The 27,849-nt window shown below is 39.6% G+C and overlaps 1 protein-coding gene across 4 annotated transcripts in view; it reads left to right on the forward strand.

Moving 5' to 3' along the window:
- LOC149254698 (cyclin-U1-1-like) overlaps window positions 1-27,605 on the forward strand; it is a 43,079-nt gene extending 15,474 nt beyond the window's left edge. For 2 of the 4 annotated variants that reach the window (XR_016267186.1, XR_016267187.1), the window contains one exon: window positions 26,859-27,605. The gene's annotated coding sequence lies outside the window, so the exon portion shown is untranslated. The remainder of the gene's footprint in view (window positions 1-26,858) is intronic. The other 2 variants (XR_016267185.1, XR_016267184.1) reach the window with 1 other exon arrangement.
- The last annotated feature ends 244 nt before the right edge of the window (window positions 27,606-27,849 follow it).

Here is a 27,849-nt window from a genome sequence, read left to right on the forward strand (position 1 = left end):
CCACTACATACTTACTAATTTCTTCATTATCCCATAATTTCCTAAGAAAATACCCTTTTCCCTTCATTTTCACCTTTGCCCCTTGGTTTCACACATTTTCTCAGCAATTTACCCTCCAAACTCATTCTCTTACCCAAAAACCCCTTTTCCCTAGTGTGAAACCCATTTCCCTTTGAAAAAATCATTTTCCCCTTGTAAATTCCCTAAAACCCATAAAAATCCCTTGACCTGAGTCTTTATTTCCCCCTTTGCTTTATAAAGTTAAATCCGCCATACCTATAAAACCCCTTTTAACCTAAGTATTATTAAAACCTCGCATTACTTAACAAACCTCCGCAAATTACCTTTTTCCCGATATAAGAACTTTTTAACCCACCACCTTTGGCGTGGTTAAATAAACCCTGTCGCCGTTAACCTTGGTCCCACTCTTAAACCCATCGCGATATGTTTAATCCCCGCTTATTCATTAAAATAATTACAAATCCTTTGTAATTATTCCTTGGGCCTCGCTAATGTTAGCGCCTGTTCCCTTCGTGCATCTCAACCATGCGATAACCGTTAGATCATTCGCTCCCAGATCCTACGACCCATAGCAATATTGTGCGCTCCCAATCTCCAAGCTTTACCTGCCCAAGAGCATGTGAGATTCGTGGTTTTGCTTGGGCCCTTTGTGGTTACGTGGCAACTCCTTGTTAACTCGCGTGCCCTCGGAGAAAAACCACTCCACGGCCAAAAGCGGTGCGATGAGCCTCCGAAATTGCTCCTCGCGTACGATAAAACCATCCACTATTCACTTAACCTTTCCGCGCCAAATTTTAAAAGTTAACCATTTCCCATTTAAACGCCAAAACCCTCACTTTCGTTCTTTTTGCCCGTTTACATAGTAAAACTTGTATAACCCTTCCTGCGCCACCCTGAGCCTCTGCAACCTATTTTGACCCCCAATTACATTCCAAGCATTGCAAGGACTCTGTCCAAACACTATTTTGTTCCCTGAAGCCATTACGACCCTCCCTGTTCGCTTGTGTTTTTCTTAACAATTGTTGTATTTTGCAGGTGATCATATAAACCTTGTTTGTTCCACATTCTCTCAGGAAATGAATTCAAAAGCCTTTATACAGTTAAAAGACAATTATCATTTACATAGAGGAGAAGTCATTTACACAGTAATGGTTAAAACAAAGAATAAATCCTTTACACAGAGACAATAAATGTTAAAACAGAGGAGGCAGATAAAACATACAGTTAAAAGACAAATAGATGAAATATACAGAAAGATGATCAATATCCAACTACTTGATACTGAGACATGTAAAAACTAAATGATTTCCTGTTGAAATATACAGTAAAAACTTGAAATGTACAGTAAAAGTAAAAAGCACAGTAAAGGTTATTGACAAGTAAACAAGGTCAAATAGTAATAGATGAAAGTGTATCAGATGAAAGGTCATAAGTAAAAATGACATCCAACGTGAAGACCAAACAACCAAGCAGCTTAAAGGGCAAAAGATCAAAGACCAAAGCCAGCAGAACCTAAATAATAGGGACAACAAGCAGCAGTTCAATAACTGTCCCTATCTTCTTGCATGAAAATATCTCTTTTTCTTTGAATAAATCTATATTTGTAAAAACAATTTAGGATATTTTCTTAGTTCTACTGTTGTATAGATAACTCTCCTTACGAGTTATTATGGGTTCATCATTGAACCAAGTTCACTATTGAACTAGGTTGACCATTCAAAGAGAATTGCACTCTTGATGAAGCATTTCAAAACACTTGATGTACTTAGCTTTTCTGGACCCTTAATACAAAGCAAAGGATTCTGAATTCAATTTTACACAGTTTGTGTTTCTTGTAAGTTTTTCCAGTGTTACACATTATGTTTTTCTTCTTATTCTTATGTCTTGCAGAGGTACCTAGGTAGGAATAATTGTGTCTCAATCTATTCCTATAAGCTTCTGAAGTGATAATCTTTAAAGAGAATGGATTAATGGACTGTCTGTTTAATTAATTCACCCTGAATCAATAAATTAGCATCTTGTTGTAAGCATAAGCATATTCTCTTGAACCTTCTGAACATCGGTCAGAGGTTTTCACACTTATGATTACATAATTTTATGTCTGAAAATTGTGATAATCATATTATTTTTTGTTTCTGCTCGCCACTATTCAATTTTTATCACTGTGTGAAATTTTATAGCAGCCCTCTGCTTTGGGATTAATATTATTCAAAAGGTTAGGCATTACAGTGTTATATCTGTTTCATTCATTGGTCTTCCAAATTAAAACAAAAGCCCCCAAAACAATTATCTTAGATGCTCTAGCTTGATAGTTGACCATTATCAACTCAGAGGTACAACACCCCTATTGAAGATTGTTGTCCTTGATGGCTTTTTTTTTGGTGTATGGCTTATATGGCTCGAAGGGATGGGGCAAGAATCCATGTAAAAGAAGATAAAAATTTAAAGATAAATTAAGGAGAAGTTTAAGAAGGGGTTAAAGATTAAAACAATTTAAAACTAAATGGTTGAAATAAAACAACTTTAAGGTGGGGAAAGTGGAGGTTAAAAATTGAAAACAACAACTTTTTTTTTTTTTTTTTGAGCGAGCGAGGAGATGATGATAATATTAATAATTCTAATTATAAAGATATTAACAATGCTAATAGTAATAATAATAGTACCATTATTAATAACTATATTATTAAGAATAATAATACAAGTACTAGTAATAATAAATTTTATTATTACTAGTATTGTTATTATTATTATTTTTTAACAGAAACGGTTAATGGATATTATTAGATACTTGGCCTTAATGCCAAAATTCGGATTACAAAAGGTGAGCCTAATTCCACGGGTGCCGCACAACCCTGAAAGGCCATGGCATTTATGCTTAGATCACATCTCTTTTTAGTTGCTACTATGTGGTCAATTTCAGTGATTTTCCCAAGCTTGTGGGTACATACATACTGATTTAACAATAGGCAGTAAAACATGACGGCTCACTAAATTAAGGAATTGGATCCCATGTTTCATCTCCGCCTCTGAGCAAAGCTCCAGGCGTAAGAAGGACTGCTTTATTGGCTTCTATGTCCGCCTCTTTGTTATTAGCTCTCAACACATGGTAGAAATTCAATTTCTGAAATGAGTCTCCAAGATCTTTTATTCTGAAGATCAGCCTTGCAAGCCTTAGGTCCGAAGGCTTAGAATGAGTCACCATAGTGTTAATGATAACCTGAGAATCCCCAAATACATTAGCCTCCCTGATGTTCAGCCCTTTCAGAAGCTTGAGACCTTGGAAAAGAGCCAAAGCCTCAGCTTGAATGCTGGAAGCAATGCGCAAACCCCAGGCCAAATTGTGGATCCTTATGCCATCTGGGTTCAATATGACACCTCCATCGCCAGCTCTTCCAGGGTTACCCTTTGTAGCGTCATCAAGAAATAGAGAATGTCTCGGATGATTTGTAATCCATCCCTGGAACTCTTTTGCTGTAGCCCTTATTTGCCAATCTTTGGGGAGGGAGATACTATTTGCAACTTTTTGGAACTGAAGATCGAGAGAAGAGCCCCAATTTATATCTTGCTGGCTTAAACTTGAATCGTCTTTATGCTCTCTCAGACACTCTTTTAACTGGCATTTTATCTTAACTACCACAAGCTTGGCATCCTGTTCATAGTTTCTGAAGATCCTTTTATTTCGCTCAAGCCAAACCTGCCAACAGATTATTTTAGGGAGAGTAGACCAAGCAGCTTTGATAATCTTGTTTTTTGGTGGGGGACCAGGGTACCTTTGCAACCAATTAGCGAATAGATTAGAAATGGAGGATGGCAGTGCGAAGTTGGAGCTCAAAGTTCCCAGTAGCTCGGACCAAATTTGCATTGTGAAAGTGCATTCAAGCATAAGATGAATTACGCTTTCCTGATTTTCCTTACACACGCTGCACCTTGAAGGGTCATGGAAACCTCGCTTTTGAAGATTTTCATCAGTCAAAATTTTGGATTGGCAAAGCAGCCAGTTGAAATAGTCGATTTTTGGCAAGAAAGGATAATGCCATATCCCCTTCCATGGCACTGGGTTCGTGGCCACGTGAGGGCGCTTACACAACTTGGTGTAGCCACTAGCCTGCGCACCCCATCCTCTCGAGTCACGTTTTCGAGCCAACGTTGGAGCTGAACCGTGGAGCTTGGATAACAGGACATCGCGCTCCATAAGCAGCTCTGGGGGCATTTGAAGATTCCGACCAGCCCAATAAGGAACATGCTAGATGGAAATGTCCCACAGAGAACGCAAACCAGCCTTGTTCATCCATCTGCGTAGCGCTTGGAGTGAGTAGCAGTCTCCCAATGGATCATTATTCATTATCCTATCTGTTCATAGATTGATCCTTTTGCCATTATCAGGAACCCAGTAGGCATGAGCATTGATGAGAGGGTAGGCTTTGATACAGAGCTTCAGAAAAGGCGAATTTGAATGCGATAGAGGATGATCTATGCAGCAAGAGCGCTGTATTTTGAAATATTTTCTCCATAGCGCTAATTGCGCCCAACCTGGATTAGGTGTAGTGATTCTCCAAGTTAATTTAGCACCCATTGCAATATTATGATTGCAAAGATTTTTGAAATTCAAACCTCCTTCCAACAGTGGTTTGGAGATGGATTCCCAATTGACTAGAGGTATCTTTTTCTCATTCTGCTTGCCCCCCTTCCAATTTTTTTTTCAAATGGTCTCCTCCATTTTTCTGAGTATACCAGTGGGAGCAAGAAGGACAGAAAACTGAAATAAGGGAAGGCTGTTAAGAACAGATTTGATGAGTACAGACTTACCAGCAATGTTGAGCCAGGAAAAGCCCTAGGCAAGCAACTTATTCTTGAATTTCTCCAATTGGGGGAGCCAGTCTCTGCTGTAGGCTCTTTTGAGAAAAACAGGGAGACCCAAGTACTTGAAGGAAGTCCAAGTTGAGGAGGCAGTGAAACCAAAGCATCTGGAAATGGAGTTGAGCAAATTGGGCGATGTATTCCAACAATATATGTGGCATTTGCCATTGTTTAGTATGCTTCCCGAGACCCTACAAAACTCATCCAGAGCTCCTTTAAATTTGGAAGCCATGATCATAGAAGCAGCTCCCAACAACAAGGTGTCATCAGCAAAGAGGGCATGATTGATGTTTTTAATGCCTCTTGCTATGCAGAGCCCAGTGATTTCTTGATCCATCATTTTCTTGTCTAAATAAAAACTGAGGACCGAGGCTTGAAGAACAAATAGTAGGGGTGAGAGAGGGCACCCCTGCCTGAGACCTCTCGTGGCTTTGAAAAAATCAGCAGCTCTGCCATTTACTAACGGGGCAATCCAAGGCTCCGAGATGCAAGCCCGAATCCAATTTATAAAGTTCGCATCGAGTCCAAGCTTATGCAAGACTTTCAGCGGAAAACTATGCCTTACTCGATCAAATGCATTTGCTAAATCAAGTTTGACAACCATACCTTTTTCATTGCGACTTAGACTTGAGTGGATTGCCTCTTGGACCAGAATGAAATTGTCCACAATCTGTCTACCTTGAATGAAGCCTCCTTGGCTTTCCGGAATGATTTTGGGGAGGATGAGCTTCAATCTATTAGCGATTACTTTGGTAATCAATTTGTATCCAATATTACAAAGCGAGATTGGGCGAAACCTGTTGAAGGAGTTGGCTCCTTTCTCTTTGGGGATGAGAGCAAGAAAATCGAAGTTTGTGCTGTCACCGATTTTCTGGCAAGCTTGGGACTTTAGAACCATTTTGAAGAGATCCTTTTCCACAATCGACCAGCAGATTTGGAGGAATCTGGCTAAGAATCTGTCCGACCTAGGGGCTTTGTCTGGGTCCATGGCAAAGAGGGCATCCTTGACTTCGTTCTTAGTGACTTTAGCTTCAAGGAGGTGGTTCATTTCAGCAGTAATCAAGGAGGGGACCGCGTCCATCATATCAGAGTTTTGGTCCAGATCTATATCTTCACTATACAGACTTTAAAGTGAAGGGAGGTTGCTTTCTTGATGTTTACAATATCCTTGTGAATGGTAGTACCATCTTTGATTTCAGAGATGGAATTGGTGCATTTCCTTACTTGAGCTTGCTTGTGAAAAAAGGAGGAATTCCTGTCCCCTGCTTTAAGCCAAAGACTGCGTGACTTAAGCCTCCAGTATTCTTCCTCAGCTAGACAGGCCTTGTGATAGTTTTGCTGGAGTTGGGCTTCTTTATCTAGAATCTCTTTTGTGATGTCAGCTTTTTCAGCTTGGAGATGATGGTTATCCAGTGTGCATTGAATTTTTTTTCTTTCGTTGGCTGGATTGGGTAGAGATTTGGCCCAGCTTTTCAAAGCCCTTTTCACTCTTCTGAGCTTCTCCTCCCAGACAAAAAAGGGGGAGCCTTTGACTGGCTGCAACCAAATGTCCTTAACTATTTGCATGAAATCAGATTCCTTAGCCTAGAGCGGGCTAAATCTGAAGGGAATAGGCCCATGATCAAGCTGGGCCAAGAGCTCAAGCTTGATGGGTTTATGATCAGAAGTGTTGCATGGGAGAATATGGACTCTAGCCTCTAAACCAAGTAGAAGAAAAGAGCTTTGAAGAAAGAATTTGTCTAGCCTAGCAGCGATGTGGCCAAGGCCAACTCTTTTATTAGTCCAAGTGTACTTACCAGAGATTGGCTTGATGTCCAGCAGGTCCCAGTCCTGCATAAGATCCTCCACCCATTCCCTTGCCGGATCGCGAACAATGCTGCCTCCTCTCTTATCTGCTGAAAGAAGAGTGAGATTTAGATCACCGGCAATGATGGTATTCTCCAAGTTCACAAGGTCTGCTTGGTTTCTTATGGATTCCCAACAAGCCTTTTTTCCCCAGCGTTCACAGGGACATACACGTTGAAGAGACTAAAAATCTCTTTTGAGTCTAAATGCTGCAGTTTTAAAAACAACCAGTGAGAGTTGAGGGTCTCAGAAATGACTGAGAATTTGCTAGCATTCCAGAGAGTGCCCAACCCACTGGAAGCCCCTCGGGCTAAGATTGCTTTCGCTTGCATTTATTCCAGAGTTTCTTACTTGCATGAAGGAAGGCAGAGTCCTCTAGTTTGGTCTCCTGAATGAGGAGTATGTCAGGAGCTTCTATCCTTATTAAACTTCTGATAGCTTCTTCTTTGATTCTACTCCCCATACCTCTACAGTTCCAGGAGACAATCTTCATCATTTGTGTTTCTGGTTGGCTCCCTTGGAGCCTTGGGGCTGGTTTCTCGCCATCTTTGGTTTTGACGCTAATAGCTTCTCAAGAGTTGGTTGGCTGCCTTGTAGCTTATCTTTGAAAGTTTCCTACTCTCTTTTTTCCCGATCTGTTTTGCGGCCTCTTGTGGATCTCCTTATCGAAGCTTGGGATTCTCCTATTTCACCTTCTTCCTCCGAGCCTTCAGATTTTTGCTCCACTTAATTTCTACAGTGTTTCCTTTGGAGCTCTCAACAAGACTTATCCCCTTGGGAGAAGAGGGGGTACCTTTTGCAAGTGGGGTTGATTTTTGGGTGTTTGCTTCCTGTGTTTCCTCTATTTGCGAGCTTAGGGGGGCGAATTTATTTTCTTGCTCCATTCTGGGAGGGGGTTGTTGAGCAGGGGCCTGTTGGGGGCCTTTTCCATTTGGACCACCGTGCTTGTGGGTTTTATGGGAATTCTTGGCACGCTTGACCTGGTTCCAGCCCTCTTCCTTACCCTTATCTGGCTCAGCATTGGATGGACATCCTTTGGCGAAGTGACCGTAGACATGGCATTTTTGGCATTTGAAGGGCAGCTGCTCATAATCTAGCTTCTGCACATGAGTCCAACTTCCTATGTTGATTTTGATGGCTTCTGGGAGTCCCACCTCTAGGTCTACTTCTACGCAGATTCGGGCACAGTCATATTGGTCTTTGTTGTTTGCCCGATCTATAAATTTCCCAAGGGCATTGCCGATGTGCTTCAACGAGTCCCAGTTCCAACAATGAACTGGGAGGTTTGGAAGCCTGACCCACACCGGGACAGCCGTGGGAACGTCGACTGTAGGGTCGAAATCCGATGTCCATTTGTTGAGATAAAGACCCTGGGGGCCCATGAAATAGGGGCCATTCTGGAAGATCAGATCCTTGTCATCCTTAGAGGTGAATTCGAAGAGGAAAAACCCTCGTCCCAAAAAATAAGATGTGACGCTATTCTTGATCAATGGTGCCCAGTTCTTGTTGACCCAGATCTCAGTGGACTTAGGAGATGGCCATAGTCTGGTGAACTGGCCAACAAGGGCACGCTCAGCCAAGGATAGGGCGACTTGGATCGGGGTCTCTGGCGGCAGGGAGATTTCAGGGATATTCTCGAGCCTCTTAACAAACTTGGCTGCTTCACTCTTTTGCGGCAAATCGGCCGAGAGTCGATTGAAGGCGTCGACAGATGAAGGCGGGGGGGGGGGGGGCTACCTGGGGCGAGCCTGGAACCTACATGGGGGCGAATCCTAGCTTACGGGCCACCTCCCAGCAGCAAACGAGCCACACACAACACAGGCTCAGCATGCTCAGCGAATGTGCGCAGGGACAAAGGGCGCAGAGGAGGCAAGACAGAGGGCCCAGGCTGCAGGGTAGAAGCTCCCTGGGCGCAGAACATAGAGGCGTTGTAGCGCGGGCAGAAGACTAAGCCCTCATGCGCTGCTCCATCCCTCCAGGTCGCGAAAAAAATCTATAATATGACCTTGTTCATTATTACTAGTATTATTAAGAGAACAAAGAAAGAGAAAAAATATAAGGAAACACAGAAAGAGCTAGAAAAAGGAGCAACAAAGAGGATGGAAAGAAGGAAACTTATTTAATGAGCTAGTGAATTATTGGTTTCTAGGATTTGTTGAGGATGCATCCATCTTCTCGGTTGATATTATTAGGGTGCTTTTCAATTTCAAGAGCTTCTCTGATGATGGAGTTGATTACTGTAGGGTAGTGGCTATAATTTTTGTTTGGTCAAAAGTACATGAGGTGTCTAGAGTTATGAGAATGCTTAACAATAGTAGGTTTGGAGGTTATGGCAAGTGTTAGCTTAACGCTATTTGAGGTGAGCTTTTAAGGATTTTGCTGTTTGCTCAATGTATGATTTACCACATGAACAAGAGATTTGGTAAAGCCTCGAATTGAGCATAGGGTTGGAACTATCTTTGGCGTTTCTGAAAATGTGTTTAAGTGCTTTATAGGGTTAAAAAACAATTTTAATATTCTTTTTGGAAAGAACCGTAGAAATTTGGTTGAAGATAGGAAAGAGTGAGGTAGGTTGAAGATGGTAAAGTGTTGCTAAAGTTGGCTGAGTTAGTTTTATGAGAGGGACATAAAGCTTTGCGAATTTGAGCAGAAGTACCCATTTGTCCTAAAAGCTTTGGTAAGATAGGATTTCTCTTCTTCTAGGAATTGAGGATAAAAAATGTGAAAGGCTTGGGTTACAAGAGTTTTAAGGACAACATATTCCTAAGTAGGGTGATGGTGTGACTGGGCATGAAGATATCTATTAATGTGGGTCTTTTTGTGGTAAACTTGACGGGTAAGGGTACCATTAGATTGCCGAGAAATAAGGACATCGAGGAAGGGGATGCAATTATTTTCTTGGATTTTTGTGGTAAACTTGATATGGGAAGAGATGCTATTAATGTGGTTGATGAAGGATGTAAAGGTAGGGCGACATTGAGGCCAAACGACACATGTATCATCAACAAAGTGATACCAATGTTTGGGTTTTTAAAGGAAGGAATTTAAGGCTAAGCTTTCAAAGTGCTCCATAAGGATGTTGGCAATGACTAGGGATAAAGAGAATTTCATAGATATGCCTTTAGTCTATTCATATCAAATCCCTTTAAAAGTGAAGAAAGTGGAAGAAGGGAAGAGGTTAATGAAGTTAAGGGTTTCAATATCAACAAGCTTTAGAAATAATGTTCAAAGCTTTTGGGACAGGATTTTGGTGAATAAGGAATGACATAGAAGCTAACCATAATGTCGTTTTCATCAAGTTTGAGGTGTTGGGTTTTCTGGATGAACTCAACCGAGTCTTTGATAATTGAGGCAGTTTTTCCAACAAAGGGTTGAAGTTTATCAGCCATGAAATGTGAGAGGGCATGGGTGGGAATTCGTATGGCACTAATGATAAGTCTAAGAGGGATGTGCTTTTTGTGGATTTTGGGTTGCCCATAGGTCCTAGGGGTTTTGGGGAATAAGGTGTTTTTGAATCTCTGAGTTAAGATAGGAGTATTTATGATCCAAATTAGATCATTATGTTGTTTTTCATCCATATCGATGCTTTTAGAGTGGAAAAAGTGAAGGAATCAACTCACAAGGCCATCTTTACCAGTAAGACCTAGTTTGGCAATTCGAGGTTTGAAACCTTTTGGAACCATTTTGAGGCATCAAAACATTTTTTTGGGGGTAAAACTTCGCTGCCATAGGCATGCACCGTTTCTTCATATTTTACCTAAGTTGCAAGAAACGTTGGAGAAGGGTCCGTTTCCAGTCGGAAACAAAACAAAAACGAGGAAAATCGTACCGTATGGCCTGGAAACTCATTTCCGGCCGTACTGGCCATTTCTCGAGGAGGAAACTTGGCCAGTACGGCCGGAAATGCGTTTCCAGGCCATACGGCGGAGTTTCCTCTTCTAACTTGACTTTTTCTTGTATTTTTTATTTTTTTATTTTTTTCGCTTCTAATTTTTTATTGGGCGACTAAAATATCTTTTGGATGCTTCTAGATGCCTCTCAAGTTATAAAAAAAGAGGATTTTTTGAGTGGGGCAGCCTAATGTTCAAGCCTATGGCCCTAGTGTTGATATGCAGTTTATGGTAATGTTAAATTCTTTAAATAAAAGTGACATTATCCTTTTTTTTTCATTTTCATCCTTTTACTTAAATTTTTAACATTACCATGGAATGACTCGGGATGTTTGAGAGTGGTTTCACCCTCATTGGATTTCATATGGAAAAGTAGAATTTTAGATCTCACTCAAAATCCAGCAGACTTATTTGTTTTTTCAGGATTTCAAGATTGGGGGGATTGTAATGTTTCCATTGGATTTTGTCATGGACTAGCGTATGGAACTTGTATTTAATAAAGAGAACCAAGCCCTCTATGCAGGGGAGACTCCCAATAATCAAGAGCATGTAGGGTACTAGGGTAGGGTATGGAACTTGTAATCAAAAGCACTAAGGTCGTTCGACTATGTAGGAGGAGACTCCCAATCAAGCACGAGACAAGAAATTAGAAATTTCTCATCGCTGATTTTGGATATTTCTATTTTCGTTATGTGATCATTCATGAGTAAATGTGATATAAATTTAGAGACTTATAGTTTATGCATTGACAATTGACAATTTAATCATAATGTAATAAATTAGAATGCATCATATATGCTTTATGATTGCACATATTTCTTAAATGTCCATATATATATATATTGTGTTTTCTGGTTTCCAAAATTTGGGGGGGTCACGTTTTGTACTCGTGCCCGTTTCAGAAACTCGTACCCGTTTCCCCGTTTCGTGCAACTTAGTATTTTACACATAGAGGCCTTTCCAACGACACAATAATCGCCTCAATCGAAGTTCGTATGCAAAATTTATGCCACTCAGAAGTTGACCTTTTTGTTTTCAACACCATAATTCGGGAGGATGCCACATCAACCCTCATTATTAATGGAAAAGGGGCTAGCCACGTGATTATGATGAGGAAGACTCTAGGAGAGTCGATATTGTAACTTTGGTTAACAGTTGAGGTAGTTGAACCTAACTAGTAGTAGGTTATCAGGGTATGTTATAACCAGACCGCTAGGAGGAAAAGGGGTTCCATTCTTTTCAAAGGCATTTGTTCCATAGATGAGCAATAATAGTCGAGAGGGATAGGAGATAGAGCACACAAAGAGGATTTGTGCACTTTAGTAGCCCATGGGCCACATGTCATACTTCTTTTTACTCGCAACCATTTTCTATGTAGAGAAAGAGAGCAGAGCGACCTCACCTTCTAGCTGGGTTTTCTCTTGAAAGAGTTTCACAGGTCATATCTTGTGTCGATCATGGTTTATGTGTTTTTATTTCATTGTTCTATATTTTCTGCATAATTTTAATTTGTAGGCGTACACAATTAACCGTAATCTATAGATCCAAAAATCTAAAGATAAATAAAACCCTAATAGTGTAGATTTAGAATTTTTTAATATAGTTTTATCAGATCTTTTGTGATGAACTGTCCATTAGAATATCCACTGTAGTTTACAGATCATATTGGTATTAGAGCAACGTTCTTTAGGTATATTGTGGAGATTTCCAGGGGATCTAGATCGACTAAGCCAAAAGTCGTAAAACCCTAGTCATGGCTGACGAATCTGTGAATAACCCTCCTGATCATGTAGAGGAGAGGTTTTTGCAGTTGGAAGCACAAGTCACAAATATAAATTGTAATGCAAATTTCCTCATGTCAGTCCTGAGCATTAAGCTTGGGCCATTTGGAGAAGATGGGGGTTCTAATGTAGAAGACAGATCAGAGGGGAGATTAGGAGATCAAGAAGAAATAGAGAACCAACTGAAGAAAGGACTCGAAAAAGATCAACCCGGTTCAAGTGCCAATGCCTTGAATCATTCACAATCCTTATTCAAAATGTAAGCTAAGGTCGATACCAAGCCGTACCAAGGTGAGATTGATGCTCTTAATCTAAATCACTGATTGCAACAATTAGAAGTGTATTTGAGTGCCCATCATATTGAAGAAGAATAGAAGATTTCATTTGCACGATAAAATTAGAGGGCGATGCCCTAACTTGGTGGGAAAGCCAAATAGAGACCTTGAGGTTGGAGGGAGATCCTCCAGTGCCAAAGTGGGAGGACTTTAAAATCCCCATAAAATCACAATTTTACCCTAGTGGGTATGTAGAGGACTAGTGGATTCGGTGGCACTACTTCAAGCAAAAGGCAAGGTAGAGCTATTGGAGTACACCATAGAGTTAAAAAGATGGCCATATTGCTGGGTATCTCCCCAAAGGGCCTAGATGTACTCAAGTATTTGGTGGGTCTACATAGCCATTTGTGGAAGCAAGTGATGCTATTCAGGCCCAGATCGATGGACAAAGCTTGTGTACAAACACAATACTTAGAGAACACAAGCTTGAAGAAAGGGCAATCAAGTGGATCAAAGCAGAAGGAGCAACATGATGCTTCTAAGCAGGGGAAGAAGAAGTGCAAAGGGGGGAAAGATAAAAAGACGACAACCACAACACACGAGTGCAAATATTCTAGCAACCACTACAACATTGATGGCCATACAGAGGAGAAGTGTTGGAAGTTGCATCTAGAGCTTAAACCGACAAACAAAAAGAAAGTCAATAAGAACAAGAATCTCATGGCCACTGATTTGAGCAACCAGGTCGAAAGTAGCTTGGGTGTGGATGAGAAGATTGTCTGTACGTCAGTTTAGAAGGAGGTGAATCTGAGTAGCCTTCAACAACAGGAAGAGTAAGAAATGGCCAAACTCGTCCATATAAAGATACAGGTCAAGAAGACAAAGATTGATGCTTTGTTTGACTCAGGATTGCAAATGAATCTCATTGTAGTAGAGCTAGTCAACAAATTGGGATTGGAAGTTCATGATCATACGAGCCCATATCTATTGGGATTGGTAAATGAGGATGCAAAGTTGAAGGTAACAGAACAATGCAAAATTAGATTTCCCATTAGTGCTGATTTTATTGATGAAGTAGAACTAGATGTAATGTTCCTTGATGTATGTGGAGTCGTGTTTGGAAGTCCCTACATATACATGTGAGATGCAATAGTCATGCGAAGAGCCAACCAATACCAACTTGTTAAGGATGGAAAATCGTTCACCATCAATGCACACAAAGACAAGTCGAAAATTTCGCTGGTTAGTGCCAACCAAGCCAAAAAATTGATTAGTTCTAGCAAGAACTATGGTTTACTATTTTTAAGAGAAAATTAATTTGTAGAAGACTCTATAAGAGGCAAAACATCCTTGGAGGGGTGTACTAACAAATAAAAACAACAATTAGAAGAGTTGCTATAGGCATATAGGGATGTGTTTCGGGAACCTAAAGGATTACCAACCAAGAGGAAAGTGGAGCATGAGATCCAACTATTGTCGGACTCCCCATTGCCAAACATTGGGTTGTACAGGCAGTTTGTTATAGAAGCAAGTGAGGTGAAGAAACAGTTGCAACAACTTCTGGAATTGGGTGTCATTTGACTAAGTACATCACCATGTGGGTCACCCTTCATCATTGTGCCAAAGAAGGATGGGACTTGGCAGATGTGTATTGATTACAGGGCATTGAACAAAATCACACTCAAGAACAAGTACCCCCTGCCTAGGATAGATGATCTGCTGAATCAGTTGCAACAAGCGAGATACTTCACTAAGCTAGACTTAAAGTCTGTATATCACCGGGTTCAAATCAAAGTAGAAGATACCTCGACAACTGCCTTCAAAACCAAGCAAGGTTTGTAATAGTGGTTAGTAATTTGGACTATGCAATGCACCAACTACATTTATGAGGCTAATGATTGATACATTGTGCCCTTTTATAGATTCATATGTTATTGTCTATTTGGATGATATACTGGGATACAATGCTACCTTGGAGGAGCATATCACACACTTGGTGTAGGTGTTGGAGACATTAAAGAAGCATTGACTACTAGAAAATCTCAAGAATTGTGAGTTTGCACAACAGTTTTTGGTGTATATGGGGTATGTGATAGGTGGAGGAGAGCTGAAGATAGATCCTGCCAAGATGGAGGACACTATGAAATGGATGGTGCCTACTAATGTTTTTGAGGTTAGGAATTTTGTTGGGGTAGCACAATACCTAAGGAAATTCATACCCTCGTTTTCAGTGATAGCAGTGCCACTCCATGCCACAACAACAAGTGGAAAGAGTTCCAGTGGGGAAAGGGTTAACAGAGTGCCGTTGAGGAGCTAAAGAAGAAGACTAGTCAAGCACTAGTTATGGCATTACCAAACTTGCAACATCCCTTTGAAGTGGAGACAGATGCGAGTGGGTATGCTATGGGAGTGGTCTTTGATGCAGTGAGGAAGGCGTATGCAACCATTCTGAAGTATTTCATGGGGTTGTTCTTAACTAACCTACCTATGACGAGGAACTCTATGCCCTGGTGCAAGCTGTGAAGAAGTGGAAGCACTATCTGATGGGAAAGGAGACAATAATCCACACATATCATTAGCCACTACAGTACCTGCAAGCCCAGAGTAAGCTACAACAGACTAGTCATTACAAGTGGATGGGGTTTTTACACCAGTTTCATTTAGTGATCAGGTATACGAAGGAAACACAAACAAGTTGGTCGACATGCTTTCAAGGCCACCCACATAGGGTCATTCACCCATGATGCATACAAAGAGGCATATTTGAATGATGAGAACTTCAAGAAGGTGTTTCAACATTTGCAGAACCATGGTCATATGCACGATGGTGACAACACTGTTGACTATATCTTTAGGACAAGTTACTCTACATGCTAGATAAGTTATGTGTTCTTAAAGGTGAACACTTGTAGCTAAAGATAAGTTCACACCTCCAAGGTTGCAAGGCACTTTGGTGTAGGGTCTACTTAAAGTATGCATTAGGGTTTCGCTACATGTTTTGAATAAGAAGAATCTAGGTTTGATAGGCTTCACTTTGTTGAAGTTTTTTGGTTTCTAGGGATTATAAGCTCTAGATGGAACTTGATTAAGAAACCATAGTCTATGTGAAAACCCTAACTCTAATCTGTTCCCTCATAGAAACCCTAGCTCTTGACTTCTAGGGTTTGCAGGTAATCTAGGGTATATGATAAACTTGAGCGAGGGTGGAATTGAAATTTAGGATATGACATCAAAACCCTAGGCCTGATGTTTCCAAAAGAAATGCCAAAGGAATTTAGGGTTTGTGTCTAAGAATCCCAGGAGAATACCTTCTATGAAAACCATGTTAGATTGTCATCATGCTCTTATAGTTGGATATATTTTGCCTGGTTGTACTTGTCGGTGAATGTCGCTGGCACATAATGATGACATGTAACTGTGACTTTCGTAAATGATGTAAAGAAGAAAATAAAATTATTATTGTAAGGCTTGCTTCATGGGTTTCATGAGCAAGAGATTTTATTTTATCTAGATGGCTCCCATTGAGAGCCTTAGGATTTATCATTAGAGTCATAGAATTAATGTCATGTATGAAGAGCTCTTCTTGAGCATGTGTAAAATGTATATAAGTCTATGTAGCCCTCCAACGACAAGTACAAAGTCTTACTCTTCATGTCGGCTTCTCTTTATGGAGACACACCGGTTCATAAAGTCACATTGGCTTATATATACGGACAGACAACTATAAATAGACAGCTCGACCTATTCCTCACACAGAAATTCGAACATCCTTCTCTGAGTTTTTCGGATGACTGTGATGGAATATAAGTTTAGATTATCTCTGATTGGCTTAACCATTTCAGTGAAGGCTAGAATTCGGTGAAGACTACAGTTTAGTGTGAGGTAAGGGAATTCGGATCCCTCTGAGATTCAGGTCACAATGACAGTGAAGAATTGTCAAGTTAGGACAGAAAAGGAAGGGACAACGAGGAAGAAATGAAGGGGCAGTAAGGGCTGATCTTAGTCCACAAAAGTTCAGATTTCTTTCTTAGGTTTGGATGGATACATTGCAGTGATAAGAAGAGAAGCAAGGGCTCATTATTGTGACAAGAAAGAAGGCCTCGATGGCACGAAAAGAGGCAGTAACTTTGGTTCAGAATTCAGTGTTCTGTTGAAGGAGAAAGTTTTGTTTCCTTGACAAATACAGTGATCACAGTTGGGTGTCATCACTTGTGGTGCGAAATCTAAAGCATAAGGAACCAAGAAAGAACGAACGAGAATATGGAAGAGGACTTGTGTCTTGGTTATGGAGAGGCTACTAGGTCAAGGGTCTTGGTCTTGGTATTTGTCAATTGGAATCTCTATAAGAAGAATTTGTGCGGGTTTTCCTCTCAAAGAGTGAGAGGGTTTGGCCCTGGCTCATAGCCTACATTCTGTGTCTCTTGTCTATTTATGTTTGTGCATTGGTTACTGTTTGATGAAGAAGAACACTAATAATCTAAGGCAAAGAAGATCCTAACCTAATGACGTAAAAAACATTCACAAGCAATTACTAATCTAAGAGAAACTTAATGCTAATGCCCTAGATTTCTCAACATGGTTTTAGAGCTAAGGTGACAGTTAAGGAAGGGCATCTAATTTAAGAGACACTCAAGGATCGAGTTTCAAGGAAGGCATCAAAGCAAAGTGAATGATCTACGTTGAAGAATCAAACCCTAGATCAAAGAAGAAGGTCTACTTCAAGAGAAGTCTTGGGATCATCAAATAATCAGGGCCAAAGCCCTATTTCTACTCAAGGTGAATAGATCTACAAATAAAGGCAACTAGAAGTCTACACCAACAAGAGTATTGGATCGTATAATCTTTAGCAAAAGACCAAAAAAACCCTCATCAAGATGAAGAGATCTACAAGGCAAGGCAACCCAAAATATAGAGGAGCATTTCTAGGACTAAGATCACATCACCTTGGAGATCCTAGAAGCATGTCTGATCTGCATTCATTCACTACCAAAGAAGTCGAAGTATCTTAAAGGCGAGAAGGCATTATCATCTTCAAAAGCTATAAGGCAAGCTCCCTATCATTGCAGCAAGGATCTCATCCTTATCTGTGACAAAGATCATCCAAGGAAGCATCAAAAACATCCTCATCAATTACGATCAACAATGGAAGCTAGATCTGAAGGCGTTGATATCATAAAAAGAGCTTTCTCCTTTATTGAAGAAGGGTTTTTCATTTGGAAGAAGATCACCCAACAGGAGCACTAATACATCTTCTTCAACCACCATCAAAGTGATCAAGTTGAAGACTTCATCTTCACTTGTCAAGTAAGTATCTTTCATTCTATAATCAAATTTGGTAAAATGATCGTTTTGCAAGGAGATCTATACACTGGTTGGGTCATCGAAATTCCTTGCATGGAAAAGGAGGATAGACATAATCCTCGAAGAAAGTGAAGTAGTTGAACATATCAATGAAAATGACCCTTTTGAATACATGGAAAGGGATTCTTATGAAAGGTCCCCTCATATAGCAGTATTGGAGACATCAAAGAGATATATATGATAAGCTGGTAGAACTATTCTCTGAAGATGCAATAAAGAAGGTCACATCACTTAGATCTGATCTACACAAATTGAAGGTATCAAAGGATAAAGGGTTATCTTCATAAGATCTCAATTGCAAGATCTAGGAGAGATAATCCTCATTGTTCTAAATGCACTAATTGATGAACAAGGTAACAATGTCTATGAGGATAAGAAGGCTATCCCATTCAACAACTAGTGGTTTCTATGCAAGATAGAAGAAGACAGGTTGAGGGCAAAAGTATTTAGACATTTGTCAAAAGGAAAGAAGAACATAGCTAAGATTCAATGCTATGAGCACTACAGGAAAGATTGTCCTAAGTTCAAGGGCAATAACAAGGAGAATAGAGAAGAAGTCCATTTCACCAAAGAAGTGGAGGAAGCTTAAAGAAGGAAGTCCAAGGCAGAGGAAAAGCATTAGAAGTAAGCGCTCGTGACATCACCATAGAAAACATGAAGGATGTCTGATAATCAACTATGAAGGATATAGCTCTTGGGAACCTCATTAGAAAATTAAGGAAAGGAAGAAGTCATACAGGACAAGTCTCATCATACATCAAGTCAAAGGGAAGCATCTGCTGGATAGGGATATGCGAGATCCTCAAGATTCTTTGATGGAATCCTCATTGGAGTATTCACTGATCTAGAGAGGAAGCTAGTGTTTTCATCAGGAACTCCAACTTGTGGAATTCATGGGATGATGGTATGATGACATAAGAGATGAAGCAAATCAAGGGGTTGAAGATATTTTCAATCAAGGAAGCTGCTGAAAGAAGCCGAGATGACCTAAAGGTAAAGAAGGTATGTATGCGTGTAGTAAATATTATAAAGTCATGTTATATGGTTGCAGGTAACATGGATCACTCTTTTATTTTGAGAAGCATGATCATAAGGAAAGGAATCTCATCCTATGAAAGGTTGTCGGAAGGCATGGGTCACACTAGATGAAATCTACATAATATGTCCTCATATGAAATAGGAGGTGGTTGACTACAATTGAGGAACTCTGAATGACAGCTCCTAGGAATAAAATGTGTGAAGAAAGGAAGGAAGAGATCGTGAGATATGCATCCATGGTAAAGGCAATCAACATTCAGAAGACCAAGAAGATTTGACTAGGAAATCTCCCAGAAAGATATGAAGACTCTGATGGAAGTCTGGAAAAGATGGAGACCCTTGACAATGGATATCTTTGGGAGATATGTCAACATGTATGTAGGATGTTGATGCAAATTGGAAGATGTCATGATGAAATACCATCACAAAGGTAATTTTGATTTAAGTGTTCATTTCTTATTTTTGAACAAATATCTGGATGGGCTTATGCAGGGCTACCGAAGGGAAGAACTATGAATGTCTTCCATGAAGAACCATGTAGAAGGATGCAAGAACCTTCCGGAAAAGAAAGCTTGATGAAGGTAGCATAACATGAAGCAATGCTAGATGAAGACTGATGGATCACTTTTCGATGAAAGGAGTAATGGCATGACTGATGGATGGAACTGATGGATGGTCTGTGCCCTATGAAGAAGTCCCAAAAGATGAAGACTACACAACAAAGAAGAAATTCATGACATTGAAGAAAGGAGTTCTTCAAGCAATTGGTTGTCCCATCATCTCCACCTAAGGAGTTGCTGAAGGTCCCTATTTTGAGAGGGAGCCTGGAAAGTTTCTTACTTGGAAGAAACTTGGAAATTCATAAGCCAAGAGGGAGCTTAGGTACATTCCTTGTGTAGGAATGAGTAAATTACTTTAATGGAATAGATATGTCCTCCCTAATTGAGAGGGAGAGATAGATACATCATTCTGGTCTTCACTTGGGAAGACAAAATGAGAGGATTGGGTAATCATTTGGCATCCGATACTCTTTGAGGATGAAATAGGGCATTTGAGAGAAGAGTAGTCGTGGAGGACTGATATTCTTTGAGTGCTGGGTAGGCCAAGATAAGAATAGTCCTCATAGAACACACCCTGAGTACTTGGGTAGGGCATGTTCTGAGAGAGACAATGATGAGAGTGTCTATAAATCTTTGGTCTTGCCAACATTGAGCTCAGATCTTGTGGAGAGATAGAGTTGTTAGTCAAGGCCTTTCTATGTAACAATGTTGGTTGATATGATGCTAAACAAATGGGTTACCAATCCGATTCTTCTTATGAGAAGTTCTTCAGATTGAGAGTGACCAAGTACCATTATGAATACCTCCCTAGTTAAGAGGGAGTGTTGTAAAATGTAACTAGGTTCGGTCTGCACAATGACATGTAATTGTGATTTTTGAAAAGGATGTAAAGAAGAAAATAGAATTATTATTGTAAGGCTTGCTTCATGGGTTTCATGAGCAAGATATTTTATTTTATCTAAATGGTTCCCATTGAGAGCCTTAGGATTTATCATTAGAGTCATAGAATTAATGTCATGTATGAAGAGTTCTTCTTGAGCATGTGTAAATTGTATATAAGTCTATGTAGCCCTCCAATGACAAGTACAAAGTCTTCCTCTTTATGTCGACTTCAAGTCAACGCAACTAACTCATGTCAACTTCTCTTTATGGAGGCACATCGGTTCATAAACTCATGTCGGCTTATATATATATAGATAGACAACTATAAATAGACACCTCGGCCTATTCCTCACGCACATAAATTCGAACATCCTTCTCTGAGTTTTTCGGATGATTGTGATGGAAGATAAGTTCGGAATATCTCAGATTGGCATAGCCATTTTAGTGAAGGCTAGAATTCCGTGAAGACTACAATTTAGTGTGAGCTAAGGGAATTTGGATCCCTTTGAGATTCAGGTCATAGTGACAACAAAGAAGTGTTAAGTTAGGATGTCAAGTTCAGATAGAAAAGGAAGGGACAACGAGGAAGAAACGAAGGGGCAGTAAGGGCTGATCTTAGTCCACAGAAGTTAGATTTATTTCTGAGTTCTAGATGGATACATTGCAGTGATAAGAAGAGAAGCAAGGGCTCATTACTGTGACAAGAAAGAAGGTCTTGATTGCACGAAAAGAGGCAGTGACTTTGGTTCAGAATTCGGTGTTACTGCTGAAGGAGAAAGTTTGGTTTCCTTGACAAATACAGTGATCACAGTTGGGTGTCATCACATATGGTGCGAAATCTGAAGCAAAATGAACCGAGAAAGAATGAACGAGAAGATGGAAGAGGACTTGTCTCTTGGTCATGGAGAGGCTACTAGGTCAAGGGTCTTGGTCTTGGTCTTGGTATTTGTCAATTGGAATCTCTATAAGAAGAATTTGTGCGAGTTTTCCTCTCAAAGATTGAGAGGTTTTGGCCTTGGATCATAGCCTACATTCTGTGTCTCTTGTCTATTTATGTTTGTGCATTGGTTACTGTTTGATGAAGAAGAACACTAATAATCTAAGGCAAAGAAGATTTTAACCTAATGAAGTAAAAAATATTCACAAGCTCTTACTAATCTAAGAGAAAACACCTAATGCTAATGCCCTAGATTTCTCAATAGTGAGGACCCTAAAGAGACTGATGCTAACAAGGTCATCAAAGGAGTAAGCATGTATTATTGTGTTTTCTAGAAGAATCTTGTTTTGACATGGCATCATAGATAAAAGAAGGTGATAGTAGCATATTTGAGAGTCTACTTGATTGAATTTCTTTGTAAGAATCGTCTGGTATTTCAAGAATGAGAAATTTGGGGACCATTTTGCATAATGTTCATCCATAAAGTGTATAACATTATGTTAGAAGTAGTCATTTTTTCCACGGTGGGTCCTCAAGATCCTATCAGAACCATCATTTTGAGAGGTTCTTGGAAAAGGCATTATGACAAGGATTAGTATATATTACATATTGTTTGGAAATAATACTCTTAAAAGGATGAAGGATTGTAATTGGTCAAGTTGTAGGCTCATTATACATATAGCTAGATGATTGTTTGAAAGATTAAGAACGTATGTTTGAAGTAAATTTTGGGTAGGATTCACATAATCCTGTAAGAAAACTTGGTCATAAATCATGCTTGTTGAACCTTTCATTTGGTCATATGATGCCTAATAGGATGAATTTGACTTACTCTAGAATGAATGGAATATTAAGACTTTCTCACTAGAATAATAATCAACATCTAGTATAATCTTTAGAAGAAAATGGTAACTTGGTAATCAAGTTCGATCCTTGGGCACTCTGATGCATGAAGGAAGATAAATGTGGAGATGGACCTTGAGGATGTTGATGACGAGAGAGTTGTCTCAATGAGGTAAGTTTGATGCCAATAATTATCATTGGTTATTTGGTTAATATATTGTTTGCTACCTCGAAGGATGTGGCAAGAATACATAATGACAATCGAGGCAAGTTCAATTGTATAGATGGAATGTATGAAGAATGTTGAGGGAAGCTCAATATCTGGTACCTGGCAACTATGAAGTCAAGATGCACTCATCTTGGGATTGAAAGTTAGTAGTGCGAGAAGATAGCCTGAAGGTCAAAGGAGATCACTTTCATGAGAAAGCTATGATGAACTTGAAGTCTAGAAAGGCTCAATATAATTCCTTCATTAATGATGACAAGATGAAAGTGTTGTGCAAGATTGATGACCTGAAACCTGTCACAAGATTAAGGGAAGAAGATGGTTCTATGATACCAGGAAGGAAGTAGGCCCAATACGATGAGACACGGAAGAAAGAGGGAGCCATGTTGTAGCTAAAATTATTATAAGGACAAGCTAGAGAGCGTGTAGATAGGACTTCCCAATTAGAAAGGAAGTCAGAAATCTCCTCTGGATTTGATAGGGAGTGAAGGAGTCTCCTTGAATATGAGCAAGTATCTATTCTCAAGATAAAAGGAGAATACTGATATCCTCTTTGGTTGAGAAGGAGTGATGTTGGACATGACATGTGCATTCTTGTCTTCATGTGTCATGACTAAAAACCGTAAGTCTAAGTGAAGGCCTCGAAGAAAGAATAGTAAGGGATTGGATAAGCATCTGTGGTTTCCTTGAGGATGGAACATCCAAGAAATGAAAGGAACCGACACTTTTTGAGGATAGGACATGTGTCTAAGATAAGAGTGGTCGAAGAGGACCAATATTCGTTGAGGATTCAGGATTGGAAATCCAAGAAAGAATAGTCCTAAAAGGACATCCCTTGTGGACATCTGGTGGGGTATGCACCTTGTAGAGGTAGTGCAGTATCACACGTAAAGTTTCCCAGCATAAGGCTCTTGAATGAAGTAGAGCATGTCTAGTTAGGCCTCAAAGATAGTGTTGGTTGATCATAATGTTGATGCTTACAGTTGGCTTATCAATTCGACTCTTCTTATGAGAACTTTTCAGAGGGAGCACGGTCCTTGTACCAGTTGGACAATTCTAAATACCTCCCTAGTTAAGAGGGAGTGTTGAAGAATGTAACTAGTTTTAGTCTTCATAATTGTTACTTGACTCATGTCATTATTTAATTCTTATGTATCTATCAAAAGAAGAAAGAAAATAATGTAAAGATCAAAAGGAAATCATTTTTGTAAAACATGGGTCTCATGCTCAAATCATTTTTCATTAGCTCAAGCATCCATTGAATGCTCCTAGGGTTTGTCATGAGTCAACGAGTCATTATCATATTGTAAAAAGACCCTCTTGGGCATTTGTATCAAGAAAAGAAAATTTGTTTTATATTTGGAAGTGTCTAGAAGGCTCCCAAGACCATGTCGGCCAACTAGGAAGAAATCGCCCTTGTGAGGGCTATTTGAGCCCTAAGAAAGGCTATATAAAGTAAAGCTTCGACCTCATTTGGGGACGTAACAAGCATGCACATCTTTGCTTTGATCTGCAATGAAGAAGAATTGTGAAAGTCATAGACGATAAGGGAAGAGGCTAGTGAAGAAGAAGGAAGCCCTAAAAAGAGTGCGAAGTTCTGAAATTTAGCTTTCTGCTGTTCACATGTGCGAGTACCCTAGGGTTTCTAGGGTTACCTCAGGTCTGAACTACTGTAAGTGTTGCAGGCTGTCTTGGCATGCACAAAAGTTTAGAAGAGCCTTCATTTTAAAGGGATCTTGCTTTGTTACCCTTGGAGATTTTGTCTTGTATTCTGAAAGGAAGTTTGGCTGGTTGACTTTGTCCTTGGTGGCAGCCATGATGTAGGGTTTGGTCTTGGAAGTCTCCTTTGAAATTGATTCTATAAGAAGAGAAGTATTTCTGGGTTTTCCCCTAGCTTGGAGCTTATTTCTTGTGTTCCTTTTGTATGGTCATGATCTTGTTGGTTTGGCATTTATTTGATGATAAAAACATAAGCATAATAAAGAAAACGAAGAATTTAAAATCACAAATAACTGTCATGGATGGAAAATATTAATTATATGCTGCCCTAATCTAACTATTCCAACAAAACAAAGGCATGTGACAGTAATGCAAATGACGAATAGCTTGAAATAGACACAACCATGCATGGATGTTGTTAAACCCAATCACAGAGATAGGCTACCAATCCACTTGATATGCCAACCATAAGGTTAACCATAGTAATGCAGGTGCAGAAGCCAATTAAAATTAAAATACGTCTGGGTGGCTAACTAATGCTAGTAATGGGGAAAAGAACATTGCGTTGAACTACTAAAGATTGATTATTAAATTGTGTAACTAATGTGTAGGTGAAACATATGTTGTAACCTTGAATTAGAAAACATCTTATCACCACAATATTCATCATTTAACTGAATGATAGTGCAGGAAATGTAGTGTATAATAAATATGTCAAAATCCGCATAAGCTAAGTAAAGTAAAATTGAGACCATATGCACTGCTCTGTTGCCAATTATGCCTCTGAACTTGTAATCATAAATGATGAATTACGTGCCCATTATATGTCAAGATTGGTATCATGATGCTAGCACTTGCTTAAAAGTTAAATCTTAAGTGCATGGAAAATTAATAATAATTAGTGATATCACCATCCCATAGCATGTATAGAAATCAACAAACCGCATGAAATTCCATGCCAAGACTCCACACGAAGCTGCATCACAAGAACTAGTGGTATCACCATTCATCACAACATGTTATGCCTCCTGTGCAACTAGTTGGTGGACCCCCCTTGAATTGAAAGTCAGAACTACCAATGAAGTGGAATCACACATTGGAGTAATGGACTGTGGTAGGTTCGCATTGGCTGGGGCTACATAACATAATTTATTTCAAAAAATCTGGGTTCGAAGTGGCAAGGGTTCGTGATTCGATATCATTATCAAAAAATAGGTCAGCACAGCTTAGAAATCAGATTGTTGCACTAAGGTCAAGTATGTCTTTGTATATTCAGAGTGGTATTGGAGCAAACAAGCTCAATAATAGACAGAAGAAATAAGCTTATTAATATTTGAATGAATGAATGATGGTTTTTTCCATAACAGGTATTTTCCATGATCTCTGGTCTCCTTGTCCCCAACCTGCAAATAGAAAATAAAAAATAAAGGAATAACATTTTTAATCCTTGTGTTTTGTTTTGTGCTTTTTTTTTTTCATTTAGCTGCTTGTTCCGATATTCCAATTTTTCTCGTCCCTATTTCTACATCTGTTAAGGCTCTTTATTTCCATTCTGCTTTATTTTCCTCCCTCATCTTCTGTTATTTACTTTTCCTGCTTGACTTTTTCTTAGGTGGTTTGTAGTGCTGCAGCATTCCCTCCGTAGTGCCTCGCTGCCCATTTCTGTTTCTGAGCTAATTTTCATGATTGACCTATCTCTTATCTGCAAGGTTTTACTATGGCAAATCTATGAATCTGAGAAAATTCTGAGTTTTCGCTTGAATGTGACCAACCCTCTCAGCAGAGTGTTGCCGTTTGTTGACCACCTTTTCAATCAATGATATTGACCTATCTCTTATCTGCAAGGTTTTACTATGGCAAATCTATGAATCTGAGAAAATTCTGAGTTTTCGCTTGAATGTGACCAACCGTCTCAGCAGAGTGTTGCCGTTTGTTGACCACCTTTTCAATCAATGATATTGATCTGCAAAGTATTGGTACTTCTTCCCTATGTTTTGCAAAATGAGTCCTTATGAATGTAGCCCTATAGTTTGAGCCTATCCTGACTCCTTCCCTGTCATTGGAATCCCTTGTCACTTTCGGTGTGGAATTAAACTTAAGGGGGCCCACCATCCATTTGCAGGGGAGGCATAAGGGTGCAATCTTGGTGGGGTAATGGTGGTTTCATGCTAAGGCAGCTTCATTCTCTTCTGTTCTATTTATGGGTTTAACGGTAATCTCACGGATACATCTTTGTGCTTGATCTCATCTTATGGCAATGGTTAATGGTTTGCTTTCCTTCATTATATATCCATTATATGGTGTTGATAGCATTCTGATGCACTTGCATAGTGCAAATAATGGTTGGTGTTGATGTATGTGTATGCATGAGAAAAGAGGATGATGATGTGGCACTTGGTTTACTTGTTGTTGGTCCTAGATATATTTAAAGGTTACTTATTCTTTTGTTGACTATTTCTTAAAGGTGGCACATTGTTTTAGCACTGTGTGCATTGTTGGCTAATTGATGACTTCTCTAGGTGATGGGTGATGGATGATGCTTGAGAGCTTTTATATTTGATTGATATCATCATTGGGTTTCAGCACTTACCATTGGCCAATGACTTGGTTGTTTTCTTGATAGTGATATAGTGGTAATGTTGATGGTGTTGTGGCTTGATAAATGAAGTGGTTATGCGATTATGTTGGCCTTACTAGCATCTTGCTGACTCTAGGGTTGATAGTTGGAGGCGTGGTGATGCTTCTGTCCAGTGGTTTTCTCATGGTTTATGATGCACACCTCACATTCTTCATGGTGATCTTTTATCCCTGGTCATCTTAATTGTGCTGCTGCAAAATAACAAGAGGATTAGTACATGCATATATAAAGTAAATTGTAAAAGATTGTAAGGCAATACTTAGCACATGTGATACCCTAAGCATTTGACATAAAGGCGGATTATAAGTGGTTGTAATATTATTCGAGGGAAGGTGTTGTATGTCATATGTCACTTTGGAAATCTGGTGTAAAAGTGATAGATAAAATGACACGAAGACTTGATCTAGACCGTTGCTTGTGACCCAGAGATTCTAATGGTTTCTTGTTTCATGGGTTCACTTAACCCCAGCTTGGTCATCTTGCATTCACATTTGGTTTCTAGCTCCGAGAGAGCTCTCTTTGACTGTTTCGGAGACTCTGGTTTGATGTCAGCATGATTTGCCCTGTAACTGTCTTTGGTCAAACATTTAAGCTGCCTAAACACTTATCCTGGCATTGAAGGTTGTGATGGTCCTTGCTTGGTTTAGAAGTATAAACTTTGTCCTCGACACTTTGTTGGCAAGTAATTTTACCAGAGATAAGGTGATGTTCAAGCCACAAGTTTCTTGTTTACTTTGTTTGTTTGCATTAGTTTGATGAGTGTATAGTGTTGCTGTGTTTGTTGTTCTCTTTATGATTGATGTGCTCTTCTTCACTTCTCCATTATCCCCTTAACTTACCCATTGTCCATCTTCTTAAGAGTCATGGGTATTTGCGGCTGTGAATGAATACTATTTCCATAATGGTTTTGTGGGGATTGTTGAGGGAAGTTGTGTGCACAAGCTTCAAGCTTTGCTGTAGCAGTTACATTTTCAGC

The sequence above is a fragment of the Pinus tabuliformis genome, chromosome 7, assembly GCF_031772625.1.
Source record: "Pinus tabuliformis cultivar Carrire ecotype Pingquan chromosome 7, CPIR1, whole genome shotgun sequence".
NCBI classification, from domain to species: domain Eukaryota; kingdom Viridiplantae; phylum Streptophyta; class Pinopsida; order Pinales; family Pinaceae; genus Pinus; species Pinus tabuliformis.